The sequence below is a fragment of the Molothrus aeneus genome, chromosome 9 (genome assembly GCF_037042795.1).
Source record: "Molothrus aeneus isolate 106 chromosome 9, BPBGC_Maene_1.0, whole genome shotgun sequence".
In the NCBI taxonomy this organism is placed as follows: Eukaryota; Metazoa; Chordata; class Aves; order Passeriformes; family Icteridae; genus Molothrus; species Molothrus aeneus.
In genome coordinates, this window is record NC_089654.1 from 16190153 (window position 1) to 16207500 (window position 17348).

Below are 17348 nucleotides of genomic sequence, written 5' to 3' on the forward strand. Positions count from 1 at the left end.
AGGAAGGTGAGCTACAGCTCACAGTCACCTTATTCTGACACTGAAAAGAAGAATCACACCCAATTCCCCATCTAGCCCAATCTTCAGTTTGCTCTGTGAATTTTATAGACAAAGAGGAGCAAAAAGTCCAACAATTCAGGGACATTGTCTAAAGACATATACAAAATTTTACTTCCCTTACAAATAGAGTTACTTTCTAGTTGTCTAAAAAAAAAAGGCAAAAAATACGAAACCCAACACAAACAAACAAAATGTCCCCACCAACAAAATCACCAGAACTCTGCAACCTTTCCTATTCTGTATGACAAAATTAGAACATATTGTTCTATGTGTAGCTTTTTCTGGCTTGTTTTCCAGCTCAAAAGCCTAAGTTGGGGAACAAAGACAAATTCTGCTAGTTTTCTAAGGGAAGCATGGAAGAGCAGGTTTATTGCAACAGATATCTGAAAGTAGGTCCCAGAATACAAGGCAAGTGACCAAAACATGGATTACAATATCAAGCAGCACAGAAATAGCAAGAGAACATGGCAATTGATTCTGTAGAAATAACTGCAATATGTGTAGGGTAATATTCATATTTCAGCTCTTAAAGTCACTCAAAGCAGTAAGCACAATCACCAACTGCTCTGTAAGGATCATATAACTGAGAGGTATTTGAATCAGATATATGGGACTGTCCTTCATAAACCAAGTTGCATTATATTCAGGTTAGTTCCCACACTTCCATACAGAACACCACAGGCAGAGAGCTAGATGTGTTTTTACTCTGTACATGTTAAATAAACCCAATGTACAGACAACAACAGCTGCTCATGAGCCTTGCTCTAGAGAAGGGAAGAGCTCAGATGTTTGCTCCCTTATTCACAAAGACAGTAAAGTGTATCAACATCTGTGAATAACCTCTAGCATCAGGAGAGTCTTTGTCAAGGATAAACTAAATAAAATCTCCCCAATGTGTGAAAGATCAGTCTGATTTCTTATTCTGACAGAATCATGAATAGTCACTTAAATAAATCTTCAATGCCAGCTGTAATCTCTCCCCAAGAAACTTTCCTAAAACCAAGATGGCTTCTTGATCAACAAGACAATAACTGCACAGAAGCAGGAAAAAAAGTAAGGTTTACAGTATGTAGTCTTACAAAAATCGAAAGGATGATGTTTGATTGCATAGGTACATCCATGGTAGACAGTGAGGTTTACATACCAGAGAGATTTGTTTCACATACCTGGTTCTGAAATGTGTGAGGAGCAGATCTACATCCAGTGGCTTGTCTCATCTGTAGAAGACAAAGGTAAGCTTCTTCACTATGAGCACCTCTCCTTCTGCCATGCCCCAGCAAGGCTGTAAACAATTTGGCAAACAGACACAGAATAGTGAGCTCCTGTCCCTCTGTCCCTACAGACTTTACCTGGCAAAGTTCTTGGTGGAATGAGATTGTCTTCTCCTCAGAGGATCCTGGCCAGATGAGGCCTGCAATAACCTGTGAAATTTACCATCAGAGAAGACAAACCACTAGGAACTGACAAAAATAGACACCTGATTTTATGGTATGGTTATTGAACAGGTACAACATCCAGATCTCTCCACAGAGGAGTCATTCTCATGCACCACCTCTAAGGGGTCTGATACCAACACACAAAGAAAAATATTAAAAGTTATGGAAAAAACTTAGCCCTATTCTATTACATGTCATGGCTCTGGCTGCGACCAAGGACACAAAATGATAGCTTCATTGCCTTCTGCTTTTTCCACACTTGTGGCAGTGGGAACTAACATCCAATAATGCCACACTAGTCTACACCATGGCTGAATGGCTGTCTCTAGAAGGATGTAAAACCTTGGCACAGCATGATATATGCCTCCAGTGAGGCAAATTCTACTCTCAGGTGGAAGTAAATAAACTTAGAGTGATTACATATGGACTCACATCAATACCAGTCCTGAAAGAAGAATTTGACTGACTGTATCTTCCCTAGCTGATTTTACTAATGATTGATTTTTTTTTTTACATGAGCCACACCTAAATCTCCCATCAGTGCAGAAAGAACTCTGCATGAGTTGGCACAAAATAAGATCTTTTCTAATCAGGTTAGCAATGGTCCTGCTGGACAGGACTGAGCTGAAGCTTCCTGGAATCCTAGGCAGAGGCAAGTATCACTATGGACTCTAGGACCCAAGCAATTCACCCTGATTAAACCACTTACCTTTGAGAAGGTAGGGCCAATGGTGCTTACAGCGGGGTGAGGCTCGACGTTTTGCTGACTGCTGTTGAAATTGGTAACAGACTTTGCATATTATATCACCAGGTTTTTTTGGTTGTATTTCACATGCAGTGTTTTTCTGCTTTTGACTTTGAGGTGTGAGGGGGAAGGCTCTAATCATATGGCCTTGTGCAGATGCTCCATTTGCATTTCTATTAATCCAGGCCCTCCTGGAGACGTTTGAGCATAGGCACAGCATGCTCTGCGTTTGAACTTGTGAGAACCCACACCACTGCTTAATAACTTAATACATATGTATAGCCTCCTTCAGCAGCCCACTAGGAGGCAGAAGCAGGGGGAGGCGCTATTAGTGCATAGGCTGCAGGGCTCTATGTAAATGAATTCTGACAGGGAGGATAACTTGCCGAATAAAGAACCCAGCTCCTTAGTGCTGGGCTGGTGCTGATTTAGGTCAGAAAACTTGTTTTACCAGAATTTGTACAAATGAGAGCTCACATGGATCTGCTGGAGAATGTTTAAGGTATCTTAGCAACTTTGCTCGCAGCACATGAATGTAATAATGATACTTTCCACACAAACTGTCTTACAGGAACAAAAAATACATCTGAGTCTTTGTTCCTCTCTACTTTTACCTTTCCTGAACACTTCTCCTCAGAAGGACACCCAAACCTACCTCAGCAAAGTGCCACAATAACCATAATAAGTGGCAGTTTTACCATGTTTGAAGTGAATAGTTAATGGCTTAGAACAGCAACCTCTAGATACAATTGAGCTGAGATCTCTTAATAAAAACCAGATTTCGTTGGAAAACAGAGTCAAAAGGGAAAGGTTTTTTATAGAAGATACACTCTGGAGCCCATTTCTGCAGAACACTAGAAAGAGGAGAGGTAAAATTCCCCCAGATGTCAGCAGAAATGGGTGTAGGCAGAGCATCAGGGCTGCCATAGTAGCATGCCTGCACAGCCTGTGGTCTGTCAACCCCTGCAACACCTTCCAACCCCAGCACACCCTTATCCATGCAGAGCTACCCAAAACCTCTGCCAACCACATTTCTGGTACTTCTCCCTGGAACATCCTTGTACAATTCTCAATCTGAAAGAGGCCGGGGGGGATTTGAACAGGGTTTGACATACATCCAGTAAGAAGCAACAGGTGGGAGAAAGAAGGGAGGGAGGACTGATCCCGAATGTCTCCTTTTTTTCTCCTCAAAATGTTCCACTGCTCATTTTGATGCAAAATAAAAATCAAACACCCCTCAAATTTCTTCTCTCCCACCATTCGCGCCACTTGCTTTCCAGCCAGCTCCAGCAGATGAAAGCTGTTAATGTGAAACTCTCTGCAAGGACAACACCATAATTTTCCTACACTTAAAAAAGAAAGAATCCATTACTCTCTCCACCCCCAACACACCTCTGAAGTCTCCATTAAAGTCTTCTCTATATAGGCCTAGCTCACAGTGAATTTACGTCAAATTCCAGGAAGAGGTTCCTAGCTCTCCCATAATAAACAAATTGGGAGAAGGAGGCCAACCTCCTGCCAACCTCCAGGACAGACACTGGCTGCAGACAAACAGCCACACAGGCAGTAACTGACTGGGCCTTAGCCTCTCAAGTGGCAGCTGAGACAAATGAAAAAATGACATGCTGAAAGCAACACTAAGAGAGGAGGCAGAGCCCAGGTCTGAGAGTCAATCTTAGTCCATCAGGTAAAGAGAATAGATACGCATGGGGATAATTGGTGATGAGACACTTGAAATTAGGTGTATGATAGGTCCCCCACTGCCCAGCCACATTCATTTTTCTTACACTCAATGAGCACTGATGGGCAGGGGTGAGCTAAGAATATTTCTTAAACCTTTGCATTCTCCTGTCACATTTCCATGGCTGTGTCTATTCCTCCAGACACACAGACAATTGCCTTATGCAGGCTGTCACCCACACTGCTGCTCTGCCGGCGTGTGGCTGCAGGCAGAGCTCGCGGCACAGGCCCTGCTCATGTTCCCACAAGTCTCAGCAAGAGAAAACAAAGCTCAGCCTGCCTGTGTCCATGCCCATGTCCTCACACCAGCACCACATGCTACTTTCAGCAGCCCAGCACAGCAAAGGAAATGGGGGACTGAGACATGGCAGGATGCCCAGTTTCCAGCTGGTGGGGAGCTCTGGGGGCTCTCAGGGGTGAAGGGCAAGGGTAGCCCCAGCCTGACCTCACCCACACCTGTGAGAGGATGCGACAAATTAAATCCCAGGCTGAGGAGCAGTGGGAGATGGCTGTTCCTTCACATTGCCACCCATGTCAAAATTGCACATTCTGACTTCTCTCATCTCAAAGCCCACAGATGCAGCAGGAGGGGGTGGGTAGGAAGGCTGGCAGCCCACAGGTCAGGCTGGGTACACTGGTTTGAGGGTGCTCTGGCCACCGAGGTGACAGGGCTGCCACAGTGTGCCAGCACACACGCTGCTCCCAAGGATGAGCACTGGCCCCCGCCCACCTCACACATCCTGGGGATGGGCACTGGCCCCTGCCCACCTCACATACACCAGGAGGCACAGCACATGCTGCAGGGCCAGCACTCCGCTCCTGGGGCTGGTGCCAGGGTCCCAGAGGAGCAGAAAGAAGCCAGCCAGAGTTAGGCCTCTTTCCCCCTTCCAATTAGCACTCAATGGTATGAAGGTGTCCCTCAAACCACAAGTGCCACAGCTGAAAAAGGCAATGCCCAGCCTCGCAGGGATGGCTCCTGCTGTCCCACAGAGGAGCAGCCATTCCCTCCAACACCTGCAGGCAGCGGCTCGCCTCACTGAGGCCAGCAATGCCCACTGTTCCCTTTTCTTCACGAGCTTCTTGCAAATGATGTGAACCCATACTTATTAATTTACATTAAGTTCATTTAACACCAATGAAAGAGACCAGAAGTGTCTAATGAGCAAACTGTAATGAGCTACGAGTGACTGTTAATCACGTTCAGTTTATGCATTCTTGCTTCATTCTTATAGAGTATTGTTGTAGAATAAATGCTTTGCTCTTATCTTACAAGAGGAAAAAAAATCTCTAGGTATTGTACCAGTGAATAACAAAGGAATGAACAAGCCTCTGGTTTTGCACCGCATATAATGATAGAGATGCTGTGAATTCTATGGACAAAGTACATGAAGAAGTACCCACAAGTACTGAAAATTTAATTAAAAGTCAGAAAGCCATTGCAATGAAGACTCAGCAGAAAGCCATTTATTTTTAAAATCTAATATATTCTTCATGACTAAAGGCTAAAGCACATGCTGACTTACACATTTAGCTGTAACTGATTTAAGCTACTTGATGATTTTTTGTGCACAGGGTGGCGCTCAATTTGCAATGGAGTAAATTGGCAGAATTTAATTTGGTGGATTTTTTTAACTCTGCAAAAAGAATCCTCATTAAAACCTCTCGATAGGCTGTATACTTTTTTCATCATTAACCAGCCTAACTGCAGGTAAAAGAGATACAATTATGGATTTATATAAATCCTATTGTCAATTTACAGCTCAAAGACTGGTGAGTTACCTCATTTTAAATAGGTTATTTTTTCCCCTTAACCTTTCTTTGTTTTAATGAGGATTTGGTTTGTCATTGTCAGGGTGCTTGTTTGCAGGAAAGTTTCTCATCATGTGAAGGTGTAAGGAAAAAGGATAGAAGACCTCTTACTGAATTTCAAACCCCATCACAAACCCTGTCCTGGGTTTGTAAAGACAAATTCTGTCTTTAAATATTCACCTTTCTATGAAGACAGTCAGATCTCAGCTGCTGATTCCTCACTCTCTCAGCCCCACAGCTGCTCTATCTCATGCTTTGGCACTTTCCACCTTACTCATGCCCAGTTTTTTCTTCTTTGCTGCACCTTATTTTAATCCCACCTCCCACCAAAGCACCATTAAATTCTTTGTTCTGCCTCAGTCAGAACCACCAGCAACTCCAGGTTCAGACCACACAGGCTATGTAGGAAATTGATTGAAAAATGCAACTCAAATCCAGAACTCTCAAAAGATGAGGACAGCCAGTGCTGTCATTGAGAGACCCTTCTTTTTAACAGGAGCCCAAGGTCCAAAACAAGGCCCCCTAATATTCAATAAGGCAGATTGTCAAGTGACAAATTACACAAGTTACTCAAGAATCTGAGCAGCTGCCTCACTAAATGTTTGTCCATTAACAGAATGACAGAATCATTTAGGTTGGAAAGGGCCTCTGAGGTCATCGAGTCCAACTTTTGACTGAACACCACCTTGTCAACTAGACCATGGCACTAAGCCCCATGTCCAGTCATTTCTTGAATACCTCCAGGGATGGTGACTCCACCACCTTCTTAGGCAGTCCATTCCAATGTTTAACAATCTTCTCCATGAATAAATTCCTCCTGATGTCCAGAACTTCAAAGACTAATTAAATTTCTGGGTTTAATTCTTAGTCTCCAAGTAGGTTGACAATGTTAAGTAAGAGGAAGGCAGTCACATTTATATATTACTTCATAACAGCACCCAGAAATGCAACTACTCCTCTTGCTTGACTAAATGCTGCCTCCCATTTCCTTTACCAAGCTCCTCCAGCAGCTTCTGAAGGATAAGGTTGAGGACTGAAGGGGTAATACCAGGAGGTAGCTAGTGGCTAATGTCATCTTCTAGCAGTCTGTTACCCACACCCCCTTCATTTTAATGCTTTCAGAATTTTGCTTACAATTTCATCACCCATCTGCATTTTAAATATTAGCCTGCAACATACTAGAATGGATACAGCAAGCCAAGGGTGAAGGAATTGTTCCCATAACTTAGAAGAAAGAAACTAAAAACACAAAGAAAAGGGATTTGTAAGAGGGTCTGGATTTTAACCTTCCTTAGGGTGAGAGAATAAGCACAGCTACTACTCTAAGCACTTAGATCTTGAAAGCTGTTGTTTTTCCTCTTTGAACTTTTTACCAGTTGTAGCAATTAAATGATAAAGTTGTCTTTAGCTCATTAGATGACGAGTTAATTATATGCCAAAATTAACCTTTGTTAAGCTCTTAATAGAATATCTTTTATCTGAGTAGCCACAGTCTGTGTTAAAATTCTTAATGATCTGGCCTAAAAATCAATAATTTGTATGACTTCCATATATGAACTGGGAATTAAACGTATCTTTAAAATGTACTATAATGATAACCTCAAGCTGAAATTGAAATAAAGATATTCCTTGGCGATTTCAAGGACAACACTTTCACCAGTGTGGAGGCCGTGTAAGCCACTAAAGAACATTGCCACTGGGGACAGCTCTCCTGCCTGCAGCACAAAGATAAATCAAGTTAAGACTAAGTCCAAGATTTTGATTTTTCAAGTATTTTTTTGCTGCAGCCCTGTATTTCACATTTGTGATCCTCCTATACATATCAATATTCAGTCAGGACTGACTGTTGTTTTCTTAAAAGTTGGAGGAGTGGATTCATTTTGAGATCTTATATACCCCTATCAATGATCAAAAGAGTCTAATCATTCCCCCATGCAGGGAGCTGATAGATGCAGTGCCATGCTTTTCCCCATGTAATCAATTGCTAGCTAATTTGACAAGAACTCAGCAACCATTCTGTAGTTCAGTTCACATTAAGGCTTTTATGTTTAAGGAAGCAAAAGTCCTATTGTTTGGCACTTAAATTGCATGTGTTCAGCAGAAGACAATGAATATATCTGACTGAATATTACTCTGTATGACATTAATGTATGAATTGGGGAGATGTCTCATTAAAATGATAAAATCCTCAATCTGAAGTGTCGATTATCAATAGTTTAATGCTTTTTCTTCCCTTGGATTCCCATTTGAGCCACCCACAGAAGACTAATTTCATATACTCTCTGGTACCAACTCAGAGACAGAAAACTTTAAAACTAAAGACTGGTTTTACTAATGAGGCCTAAAGGCCACTGAAAGCCTTGTGATTTCAGCAAAGTTTCATTCAGAGTTATCAAGAATTATTCTCCATAACCTCGACTTATACTGTGACTATCATCTTCAGGTTCATTCTCTTCCCCTAATGCCAGAGAACACCTTCTGCTTGAGAGATGGGCAGGCTTGGCTTCCTGATGATGTTAAGCTGTGAATTGCCTTGTAGCCTGCACCACACCTCAGTTAGCCTGTGTGAAAGTCCAGACAGAATTGAGCCAATTTTTAAGCCTCACCATCAATGCATTAATGGTTATGAATTGTGAGGAGAAAAAAATCATAAAAATAACTATTACTTGCTAGTTTTTTGTATGAGGTGATGAAATAGGAAGAAAATAAAGATAAGATTTCAATTTCACAGTTAAGAACAAAAACAATGTTGTAAAATCTTTCAAGCATCTTTCAGCTAAAGGCATTCTGTGCATATTTTTAACAGCATGGCCCTATTTATAATATTTACTTGCAACAAATCTGTATAGAGTCCATACATCTCAGACCTCCCAGACATGCCAGGTTGCTGGAGAATAGACTGACCTCTCACAACTTGACCTTGTAGAAGGTGCCTCCTTGGGTGCTATTGCTGGGACAAGTCAATTTGAACAGATATGGGAAGGCAGGCTGAAGGATGGGAATTATCAGTCAAGATTGCTCTGCCAACAGGCACAGATCACTGTACGATAGCAGGCTGAAGGTTGTACTATTCCCTGAAGGCAGTTTGGTAAATAAGGAGGTTATGGGTATGTTACTGTCAAGCATGAAGAAATTTTTGTTGATATATTCTCAGAAACTAATTTTTTTTCTTTAATTACCTGCAGGGCTACTCTTCAGCAAAATTACCAGTCAACTCTGACAGCCTAGGCTACAATAAGCTGAATCACACTTCAGGTCTTTAAACATTTGATTTGCTTTTTCTTACTAGCTTGTTTTAAGTGTCCTTAGGAGAGTGTAATACAAAGTAAAACTGAATCTAATCAGCTATTCAAAAGAGAGAAGTCATCAGAGAAAGACTACACCTGTTTAAAGATGCAAATTGATAATGGAGTTGCATATCAAAACAAGACTACTGTTCATTTTTTAAAAGGTGCAAATTGCTAATCTTCAGACTTTTTTAATAACTTATTAAAAGTTTCTACCAGTGAAATTTAACACAACACTAAACAAAATATATTAAATATGGTACAGTGAGGATACCTAGCCTTCTTCAGTCTCACATTTGAAATACAGTGATCTTGGTTACCAACTCTGGCCACTTTTTAACTGCAAAAGAATCAAAATTTAAAATTGCCCTTCCTACACCTACAGAATAAAGGATTGTGTTTTGCCTTTCCCATCTCAATATGCACAAACAGGAAGCACAGCACCACAAAGGGACTCAAAGAGCAGAACCTGCCCATACCAAGAACTGGGCCAGGAAGTGTTACCCTCAGAGGGAAGCAGACACCAAGTCAGGGTATTCTGTGTACTTGTATGCAAAATACCATTTTCAATTAAAGCATTTAAGAGTCTGATAAGGACATCATAGCACAGGATAGCCTTAGAGTTGGTCCAGAAAATTAAAACTGTGGATTGCAAATCATCTTCTGATACCTTCCTTCTTGGTCAAACTAACTTAGTTTGATTTGACAAGTATTAATTAGAAATTACCTGTCTGCTCACTGGTGATCAGCTGAAAAAGGAGCCTCCACAGAATTCTCTTTCTTGTGTCTTACTGTGAGACATCAGACAAGGCACTAGCTTTCCTGCAGTGCTGAGCAGCCAGGCTCCTTCATCCTCTAAGAAAGCACATCCTGCAATTCAACAGCAAAACTATGAGCTGGTTTAAGAAATTTCACTTCCCCAAAAGTCCATCACACCCAGAGCTGGAATCTGTTGCTCAGCTTTTTTGCCTTTTTTTGTTTGTTTTTGTTTTTAATTTTTTTAAGCTACAAACTCCCCAGTTTCTTGCACAGCTCCTTTCGATTTGATTTCTCACCCGCTTGACTAGAGACAGAAGTAGGAATTAGCATTACTTTCACATCCTCCACTTCTCCTCACATCTCAGAGCAGTGATGTTTTTTGTCTCTACCAGACAGCTCAGAACCTGACCTGGAGCCAGCTGGACAAGGCTACAGTTCTGCTCTCCAGGGGCTTGACAGTTCATTCAAAATCAACCTGAAACTGCCCACAGACCTCCATGGCCTATAATGCCCATACCATGTGGGGCAAGCAGCCAGAGTGACAGTGACCCCAAGGCCCTACTTTGGACACCAGATACTCATGTCTGTTTGTTGCTTAATTTGATCTAAATTGCCCTAAACCATCACATTTTGATAAAACTGGTGCTGGAGACATTCATTTTGTTCTGCATGTCAGGCAGGGTAAGGCAGAATAGAAAACTAAATCAAGCCACAAAATGTTGATCACCCCCAAAATAAGCCATCCAAAGGACATCACTTTTTCAATCACATTCTTTGGAGAGGGGGTGAAACTTAAAGGTGTGGGGAAAAGGCACCCCTCATGTATACTTCGTCAGGCCCACCCCATTTTTCCCTGAAGCTGGGGAAGGCAGCCTCTGAACCTCAGAGCAGTGGAATGCAGGCAGTGGTCTCTCCAATTGCTCCTCCAGTCTAAACTAAAAGCTCCCTGTCTCTCAGTCAATCCTCCTGCTGTCCCTTTGGCCAATCTCCGGGCTAGACTGGGTAATATCATTCTGAAAAGTAACTTCACAATGAATCAGCCACAGAAAAATCTAAATTTAACCTCTGACCCTATGGAATCACCTCCACAGGGATATGAGCAGGTCCTGGTTTTATGAAGCAAAATCTCAGATTGCATGGGTAAAAATATATTCTTTCATGAATTAAATTTGCAATGATGAACTGACCAAAAAAAAAAATAAAATAAATAAATGGTTTTCATTGGGTTGTAAAACTGGTGGAAATGTAAAATTTCCTAGCTTTGTGTACAGATGAGATGTCAAAATTATTTGAAATATTTCCTAGATGTAAGAACAAAAAAGGATGAATAAATAACATACAACATATGTGGAATATAAACCAATGATGCAATTTGCCTCATTTTTTCACAGAAAAGAACTACATAAACATGAACATGCCAAGGATAAGACATGATGTTAAGCTACTGCAGTAATATGTCCTTTAGCTGTGTGGGTAGGTGGAATGGATGGATCCAGAATAAACACATATACACCTTATTTATTACCTGTATCTATCCATATGTTATTTCCCACTGTCCTCAGCAGATTCTTTTGTGTGTACAGAGTTCAAGTAAAATGCTGAATGTTATAAATGCATAAGCCAGTGTGAGATTCAGAAAATTGAAAAAGACCAAGCTATCACCCCAAAGTTGACTCACTCTTTGCTTCTTTTTTTTTCAAAAACACAAGTTGCATTTTGTTTTGGTGGACCAAGGAAACTACATCATCCCATGACTCTTTACTCAATTTTCAATTCTGTTCTATTTTGTCTTCTAGAGGACAAATTGACTAGAGTGGGGCTGTTATTGTCCTGCTTGCTATAGCCTATTGGGAATTGTTTTGTATAGTTATTTGTAGCTGACTTTTTTAGGTATCAATTTTGTGACAGTCAGTATGTGTATAAGCACATGCTTTTCCTCCTCACTCCAATAAAGTGTTCATCATGAAGGGGGCTGGACAGGTAAGAAGACAACATATTCTGTGTCTATCAACCATCAGCATGGTTCAAACAATTACACACATATATAGAAAAATGAGTGTTGTCAGCAACCACCATGAAACCACCACCAGTAACTGCTGTACCATCCTTGTGATGTGTCAGACCTTACCAAGTAATTGCACTACACTAAGCAGATGAAACCCACACTCCAACTGTGTGGTGTTTATGTTGCAACTTCAGTCCACAGGTTCTCTTGACAGAGTTTCTGTCCAGTAACCAATACTGAATAAGCCATGACCACATAAGCCTCCAATACAGAGCAAACATCAAGCCTAAATTTCTCCTTACAACTCTTTCACAGATGAAAACTAGTCCAAGCACATCTGCGTGTCAATTGTATCTCACCTGTGGGGTGCAGATAAGAAATTAAGTCCAGCTTTTTCTGCATTGCTGAGTCAGGAGTGCATGTGTTTGCACAGTCAAATGACAATCCAACTTTTGCATTCTTAGAAATAATGCCTTCTCTGTATGGATAACTAAGATGTTCTGCTGCCCCATGGGATTTTCCTTACCTAGGCATCCACTCTGTCTGTAGCTCATCATCGTTGCCAATGTCAGCTGGTCCACCTGGGGCGTGTGGACAACTGGAGATGTGCGAAGACTCATCTTTCTGAGAAGAGTATAAGCACTCTTAGAGCAATCATGAAGATGAGTTGAAGACAGAGTTCACAACCTGAAGCTGAATAAATGGTGAATGGAGTATTAGTTGCATACTTACAATCCCTACAATTATGGAGGAATCCTCTTAAGGAATGTGATTCAAATTAACGAATGTGATCACGTTAACCTGGCCACCAGAAAAGTGGTCACCTGAAGTAGAAACCTTATTAAATGGCTAAAATCACTGGCTATATTCACTCTAACTACATAGAAAATTTCTTTATTGTCTCCTGTGAGTCACAAACTCAATATGCAACTAGAAATTTTTGTTCTGTTTATGTGGTTGTCAAACTCTTATTATATGCCAGATTAAAATAGGCAATTGTCATTTTGCCTGGGGTTCAGAAAATACTTTGACTCTGTATTAAATCTTTTCTCTTCATCAGAGGAAGAAGAATTCAGATAAGTGTAAATTAAGACACAGAAGCTTTAAAAGTAGCAAAGGTTCACCAGCAGCTTCTGCCACTGTGTAACTGCGTGCTTTGTAGTAAGTTGTTTTGTGCTGCTCATTCTGCCTTCCTAGGCCAGTGGAAGTCTGCTCTGTCTGTCAAGAGTAATCCTAATATTAGGAGACTCCAGGCAAAGGACTGAACATGGTCTGGCACTCCCTGTGGCTGTTTGTTTGATGCTGATTTCACAGCCATCGAATGAGCCCTTAACCTTGTCACTCGTAGCTCCTTTTTGGCAGAATGTCAGGTAACAAAATTGGCCTTGAGAAAATGCCAGACTTTTCCAGTTCCTCTTCAACAGAAGATCCAGTTGTTTTGTCAGCAGTTACTCAGCCCTTGATATTGCCAGGTCATTTTCACTAAGCTCAGAAGCAGAATGCACTGTCCCACACTCCATTTCACTAGTGTTAAACTTCTCAAAATTTCCAGGGTAAGAACCTATATCAGTTGTAGGATTTTAAATATAATCCTACTAATTCTCAAAATATGTATTTTGTACTGTAGAAAAATCAATAAATAAGCAATTTACCTCCTATGTTAGACTACGATGATACCAATAGGTGGAACTAGTTACACTCAGACAAGGAAAGGAACAGTGACTGGTTCTAAGCTGCAAAAATTGGAAAAAATATATTTCTAGGCAGATGCACAATGGAGAGAAAAATGGTGAGCTTTGTTACATGAAAAGCCTTTACACATGTTTTTATATTGACAGTGGGGATTTTTTTCAATGTTCAGATTAGTTACTATACCTGTTAACTGTCTGACTAAATGCCCAAGTCATCTCCATACCAAACCCTTAAGGTACATATCAGACACAGATCAATATTTTTGATCTCATAGGCTTTGAGATAGTTCCAGTTTTTAATCCTCAGTAGCTCACAGTAAAAGAGGATGGATTTTTTTCTTCTTGTTTAATTTCTGGGACAAAGCAATATGTTAGAAGTACCTGTTGATGAGCTGGTACTGCAGAGCTAATGCCTTGACTATAGATTTTGTCTCAGTGGTCATGTATTTGTTCAATATGATCTCCATTTTTTTCCTGCATAGTTTGGTCTATGTAGCTATATATGTATTTAGATACCTGTTTCTAAGCTGCTAGAGCAGGAGGAAAGTCACTCTAGTTCCTCTTCAAACTCTGCAGAGTACTGTTTCAAATCAAAAGTCCTTATTTATTACTAAACTTCCTTCATAGATATATTATGTTGGTAATCCATCTTCACATTCATAGTTGCACAAAGACAAATAAATCCATGAGCAGTAGCCTTCAGGGTGTTTATTGTGTTATTCAGTCATATGTAACAAGAACTGCATGTGAGTCACCATTTGGGGAGTTTTACCAGCCTGTCTCTGAGGCCAACACAAAAAGAAGAGGATGCTGTTTTCAGACCAGAACAAATTGCCGTGATGTTTCTGGTGCCCAGCAAAATCTGCTAACCAAGATGGTTCTAATGGATTTATCTCCTATCTGGGGCCCTCTGATCCCAATGCTACAAATCATCAAACACTATGTGGTCAAGTGAAAAGCCTCAGCACCCTCAATGAGCAAACTAAAAGAGCATGTGCACTTGATGAAGGTTTGTCACAAGGGAACCTGCTGGTTCCTCCATTCCTTCAACATCTACAGGGGTGATACCTTGCTCTTGAGCTGTAACTGTGCATGAATGAAGGTTTCTCCATCTTTAGTGACTTCCCCTTTAGCCTGGAGATGGAGCAGGCAATAGCAAGGATAAGAAAACCCCCAAACTGGCACCAGAGTTTAGGTAGTAACTTCAACTCATCAGAGCATTGCTAAAATCATATAAGGACAAGAAAGGAACTCCATGTGACCCATCACTGACAGACACTTGCTCCCAAGAATAAATACTGAAACCAGCAAACCTCCAGAACCTGTTCACACCTTCTTGCAGGGCTTTGCAGCTGCATTCTACTTGCACATGTCCAATGGAAGAATCACAGGTGGATCTCTGCAACACTGAACCTTTGAGCAGTGCAAATGGTACAAAGTTGCTGACTATTTAGATATCTGAGTCCTCGCCTTCAGCCCTCCAGCCCACTTAGAGTAAACATGCAGGTTTTCAAAACGTGCAGCTCTTGATTCACAGGCTGGAGGTGGGGTCAGGGCTAGAGGGACTCAGTGGGGCTATCACAATGTGAGATAAAGTTGAGCAGCACATAAAATTTACTGTCATGCTGTAGTGAAATCAATACATTCCTTCAGAATCTTATTAAGCAAAATATAGACTATGACAGGAAGTTTAGATGACTGCAATAGAGCACCCAGTGTTGTGCCTTAGATCTGAAGAACAGTTGTGCAAATGGGAGAGAATTTGCATAGAGTGATCTCTATCAAGCTGCAAGCACAATTTCTCTCTCACTGGCTGGAAGCTTCAGTAGCTAGACCATCTCCAGGGTGCTTCTGAATCATTCTAAAATCAAAAGTGAGAATAAACTTGGGCAGCTCTAGGAAAGTGGAAAATTCAGGAGGCAAAAGGAAATGGAAATCTTCCCCAGTCAGCTCAGACAGCCAAAGCCACACTACAGCTTGACAAAGTAACGCATCTTCCAAGTACAATCACGTGCGCAAGATTCTTCTCATTTTTGTTACTTTGTCACAATGACTTTGGCTGAGGAGTCCTATTCAGCCCTGCAGCCTCTTCAGATGTATTTGCTGAAGACAATCATAGCAAAATATGAATGTTAGCCCTGTAGCTGTACATCATTATACAGATGTGAAGACAAATACAAGACGGTTTTAGAAGAAAACTGAAGTGAAAAAGGTAAATGTGTTGTGACCTTAGATCATATGCCACTATTTTCTGAAGTAATCTTTACTGAATTCTTCTTTCCAGCTTCTTGATTCTTGTTTTGTTAACAGTTGCACGTGGCTCACAGCTCCTTCCTTCCTGGGCAGATCACGGGGCACAGCCCGTCGTGCCCAGCCTCTCACGCTCCCATCACTGCAGAGTGTGTGCCCTCCCATGTGCTGCATCCTGCTCTGCAAGCATCCCTGAGAAACAGAGACTGACAAGACAAATTTCCTCCTGACAAAAGAGGGTTTTTCTCCCATTGGATTCATAGCATTAAGCTGCTCAATGGAATTTCAGAATTAAAACCATTATTATAAGACATCAAATGCCTTTTGTATTAGTATAATAAAATAATATAATAATCTCTTTTCCATGTGCAGGGAGGAACTGCAGTACCAGAAGAACTGTTGAGCTTTGTGGTCCCCTCCTGCCTTTTTTCTGGAAAGGAAACCAGCTGAGACATCACAAAGAAAATAACCTACCTCTGGAGCTGCTATTGATACTGCACTGCATCTTAAATGTTTCTCTGCCAGAAAGTTCCTCTGCTTTTGCTAAGAATAGCCAGCAGAAAGCTGGCAGAGAGTATCATCATTTTTTAATGACTGTAAAATAACAGTCTGTTATAGGTACGCTTAAGCTTTGCAAACCATCAAGAAAGACTGGAATTTGACAAAACATTGGAGGTAAATGGCTACTAAGCACCTAAGTGCATTTTATTCCACAGAGAGGCTGAAAGTCAAGGAAAGATACAAAGCAAAGTCTCCTTCCATAACACAGTTTAGGTATGGTTGCAAAGGGCATGTGTATTTCAGCTCTGGTTGAGATTTGTGTTAAAATGGCCTCCCAAGGGTATTTCTCTTTGGTTCTACCTTCTTCCGTTTTTGTAGTACATCAAATTCCTCTTCAATGAACAGAAGGAAATAGAAGACATCAAGCTATCCTCCAGGTGAGAACACTTCATCACATTAATGATCAGGTTAACTCAGCTGTGCTTCCCGAAGCTTCAGTTGGAGAGGGAGGTAATCTTTTTGGAGAAAACATCATCTTTGACACAGCTGTGGTATTTCTGCAGTGGGTACTATTATGCACAAGGCAATGCAAGTACTTTAAATACCTTTGAATTTGTAGGTATTTGTTGCTAGGGAATGTGCTCTGGGAGGCACCAGTGGGGAGAACAGCTTGCAAGCTCAGCACAACACAGGCAGCTGTAGGACTCAGAGCTCACCAGCACTGCATCAGTCCTGCATAGCTCCAGATTTTGGCAGCTTTTTGAGGTCCAGGGTTTTAAAGCAGCAATCTTCTGGCATTTTAAAACATAAACTGAAGACTGTAGATAGCATTCAACTTCATGAAGTGGATCAGCTTTAAAGAGTGGCATCATAAACCAATATAGTGCTGCCCCGTGTTTATTGAGTCTCAGTTGTTTACAAATAAAATCTGTTTATAAGCTTTTAAAAAACACCCACTTGTAGCCTCTGCAAATCCAGCTTAGAACCTGCAAATCAGGCTGAGCTTCAGCACATATAGTAGAAGTTAACAGTCCAGTGGTTGGCCTCCCCTCTCCCTGCATAGTA